Genomic DNA, 4,627 nt, shown 5'->3' on the forward strand with positions numbered 1-4,627 from the left:
ATGTGGAAGGATCATAGCCTAACACATGGCAGTTTATGTTTTTGATCTAAAAAAATAATAAAAAAAAATAAAATAGAAAATTCCACAATGACACGTGGTATGTACGGTCACAGTGTTAACATTTATTTAATGAAAATGACTAAATTGAATCTTTTTAAAAAATTGGAGAACTTAATTGAATCAAAAAATAATAAGAGGACTAAAATGAGCGAAACCAACAAATTAGATGACTAAATCACCAATTATGCCTATTTGATAAAGTGGAAAGCGAAAGATTTTTTAATGAAATAATAACTTAAGCTCTTTCAAATGTTGAGAGTGGAAGCAATGACTTGTGTGCAACATCATGAAGAAAACGTATTTTCATATATCAAAAGTAGATAAAAGGGCAAGTTTCAAATTTTCTATCCTTTGCCCAATGGACGAAACTATTTTGACCTTTGTGTTTTCTCTTTAACTTTAGGTAAAAGACACTCCATTTTTTGAGGGAAGATTTCCCAAATTTATTATAGATTTAAAATATAATTAAGCCATACATAATAAAGGTTGTTATATATTTCGCCAATACATTGTTATAAGTCAAAGAAGATTTAGCATTCTCTCAATTTAGAGCAAAGAATTTCTTCCATTTTTTTATTTAAATTTTAAAATTCATTATTTTTTTTTTTCATTTCAAGAACTTTCTAATTTGATTCAATCAGTCAAGATCATTAATCATCCTACATATTTTGAATTTCCTTTCACAAAAGTGAATTATAGGAATTTCTATATGGATGTAAAAAAACATTAGCTTGAATAATACGAGAGAAAACTTATCCATTTTCAGCTTTTGTGTTTATTCCTTTCGCTTCATCTTCACTTTGGTTTGATTCGTTATTAACCCTACACATTCTTTTGTTATTAAGGGATTCAATTTGACACTAAGTTCACAAAAACTTTATTTTTTAAGTATAATATCAATTAGCATAAAAATGATTGTATACCGTATAACCCACCAAGAGAACATAAGCGTAAACCAAGTATTTAAGGACTACTTAAGTATTTAAGTCATAAGGAGTAATCTAAATATTAAGTATTTAGGAGAGTAAAAAATATAAGGACTACTTAAGGATTTAAGTCATCAAGAGTGACCTAAATATTAAGTACTTATTTCATTTACAAGGGATTGTAATAATTAACATATTCAATTAATAAGAATATTAATATATATATATATATATATATATATATATATATATTTATTAAAAATTAAACAATTCAATATCTGATATAAATGAATATCAACATTAGTATACATGAAAATTATTGTTATTAAAATTTAATTATTTAGATAGATGTGATCAAAACAATATCTAGCTGTCATGATATGGAGTATGATCGATTCATTTTCAATTTTTCATTTATTTCTTTTTCGTAATGTTCATTTTTGTGTTATTTGCACCTCACTTTAAACAAGTATTTTTATTGTTCTCCGACTCAAATGACACTTAATTCAAAACATATTTTAAATTATAAGCTCAATTAGTAAACGAGATTTTCTTAGTGTATTGTTAGCAAAACAATAACTATATATATATATATATATATATTATATATATATATATATATATATATATATCAAACAATGCATCAACCAAACACTAAAACTCAAATAAAACCATCATAAACTAAGCGGTGGGTTAAAAGTAAACCAAAAATAATACACGTAGTAATAATTTGAAATGATATTTATATATTAAACCTATTTTAAAATTAAATATGAAAAACATAAATTTAGCAATGATGCATTAAGATAGTTAATTTCTTGAAAGAATGTATAATTTATTAAAAATGTATTACCAATTAATATAAGTGCAGAAGATTTAACATAAGTTTTTAAATTCCCCTTTAAAAAAGTGAATTGTAGGGATCTCTACATGGATGGAAAAAAACTAGCTTGCATAATACGAGAGAAAACTTAATCATTTTCAACTTTTGTGCTTATTCCTTTCACTTCATCTTCACTTTGGTTTGATTCGCGATTAACTCCGCACATTCTTTTATTATTAAGGGATTCAATTTGACACTTGGTTAACAAAAACTTTATTTTTTTATGTATAATATCAATTAGCATAAAAATGATTGTATACCATATAACCCACCAAGAGAACATGATCGTAAACCAAGTAATGGATTAAAAGTAACACAACATTAATACACATAATGATGATCTAGAATTGGTATTGATGTATTACAATTATACTACAAATTATATAAGTCATTATAGAAAGATAAATAACTACTTCACATCAAATTTCCTTCAAATACTTATTTGGTCTGCCAAGTAAATGTAGAAATGCCCCATAGCTCCGGTACGAAACTTGTTTTCATATACGGATTCTAGTGTTAGAATTTCACCATCTTCGATCTTGATAGAACCGGGTTTAGGATAACAAACTGACATTCCAACTAGGTAACCCTTTTCATTTCCTGCTTCTTTTCCAGTTCCGTATTTTGGATTTGAAGTGCATAAAACCCTTCCATCCTAAGTTAAGCATAATCGTAAATATAGAGATGATTCAATAAACTTGTTAATTTCTTATAGAAATATAGAAACAAGAACAAAATGCATTCCTAATGAACATATGAATTACACCAAATTTAATGTAAGTTTAACTACATGATACAACTTATATGGGAACAACAAATATCAAATATTACCTGTCCATATAGAGTAACATTAACAACACCGGTGTGCATATGAGCAGTGCCATATACAAGATAACCACCTTTTGTCATTGGTATGTTTGCTTTCTTAATATGAGGGATGTCATTGTAATGATTTCTCGGGATCGTATACTCTGCCTATAACAAATTGAGAAATTAATTTTACTCACATACCGACGAAAAAAGTAATTAATAGCCTAATACTTTTGTTTGGAAAATAGATGAGTTTCAAAAGTTTGCTTATGATTTGTAAAGTATTGTATGTATTGAATAAGTCATCTACCTGACAATCATGAATTGGTGTAGAACCGTTTGATCTTACATGATCAGTTGAATCAAGTATGTAGAACTTAAGAGGCACTTGGTTTTCATCCCAATCAACCCACTTTATTTTGTATCTTAGGGAAAGCTTTCTCGTTGGGCCACGAAAACCATTTCTTAATTTGCATTGTACGTTATCTTGACAACAAAAGAGTCCTCCTTTATAATTTCTAGGCAACAATTGACCATTAATGCCCGTTGTGACATTGTAAAAGTCCTTTGGGAGATTCATAAGCTTACACCTGCACTCTGTACAACCTTTTCTATCTTGTGTTCCACGTGTATCAATAACCATGATGCTAAACAACCATTTTCTTTAAACCCATGCTTTATTTTCGTAGGATTACCTAATTCAATTGCAAAAGGATCTGGAAGATTTGAAGATGTTCCCCGTGATTCTGCTCCCAAGCCCCAATAATGTGGAAGTAAAAAACCTTGGCATGCACCATCATTTCTTTCAAATTCGATACCATTGCGAAGGTCATGAGATTGTTTAATGTACTGTGACATGGTAATGTTTTCAATATATTTTACAGCAAACCAATGGTGAAGGTAAGTTTCATACAACGGTACTGAATTACCATCTTCATCAACTACTTCAACATCAAAACTTTTGACCCCAATGTGACCCCTTGGAAAGTCAATATCTAATAATGTTTTCACCACATTTTTCCTGGTCCCACTTCAAAATTTTCAGACAAAAAAGTAGCTGACTTTATATGATTTTCATCAGGCTCTAAAACAATTGAGTGAGTTTTGTCAAATAGCAACATCATTATTGAAAATAAAATTATTGCTCCTCTAGAGATAGTCCTCACATGAACCTACACAAAAATTGATACCATTAGCCATGAAAATATCTGTATAAGGTCATTCATTTGATAATCTTGTGGATGTTTCAAAGTGCAATGAAAATGTGTCAAGTGGATAAGAATGAAAAGAAAAGGAAAACTAATAGAACATTGACAATAAAATGTTCATACCATATAAGAAAGAGATATTGTGTTGATCATGGTGATGATTTGTTCTTAGATGAAGACGTATGATAGTTGAAATTTTAAAGCAGGTAAATTTATGAGTATATGAAATTAATTACTAGTTTATATAGGGTGAATCACTAAATGATGATATATTTGGCATAACTAAATTTTAAATTGATGTTGGTTGTCTCTTTTTAGTTCGATTTATAAGGTGTTTGATAATGTATTTAAACCTAAATTAACTTGTATTCACATAGTTTACAGATCTACAAAACTATTTGGGAACTTTTCAACGATTTGTAGATGTAAACACAACTTGATTAATGATTTGTTTGGGTAAACTTGAAATGATTTCACTTTTGTAGTTTGTTTTCTTAAATATCAACATTCTAATATTATATGACAGTATGTTTTGGGCTAAATTATGCTTAAAAGATAAAAAAAAATATCAATCATATAAATTTAACAAAAGGAAGTTTATTCAAATAAATAGGTAATAAAGGGAAAAGAAATATTATTTTAATAACATTAATTATGGCACTTACTTATTAAGAAAAAGGGGTTAATCAAAGAGAAATCTGTGAATGTACGTAAACCAATTTATTTAAATGGTTTTATTT

At 27.9% G+C, this 4,627-nt stretch overlaps 1 pseudogene; it reads right to left on the reverse strand.

Annotated features, from left to right (window-relative positions):
- Window positions 1-2,299: 2,299 nt before the first annotated feature.
- Window positions 2,300-4,083, reverse strand: LOC114165295 (annotated as a pseudogene).
- Window positions 4,084-4,627: the final 544 nt, after the last annotated feature.

The sequence above is a fragment of the Vigna unguiculata genome, chromosome 10, assembly GCF_004118075.2.
Source record: "Vigna unguiculata cultivar IT97K-499-35 chromosome 10, ASM411807v1, whole genome shotgun sequence".
In the NCBI taxonomy this organism is placed as follows: domain Eukaryota; kingdom Viridiplantae; phylum Streptophyta; class Magnoliopsida; order Fabales; family Fabaceae; genus Vigna; species Vigna unguiculata.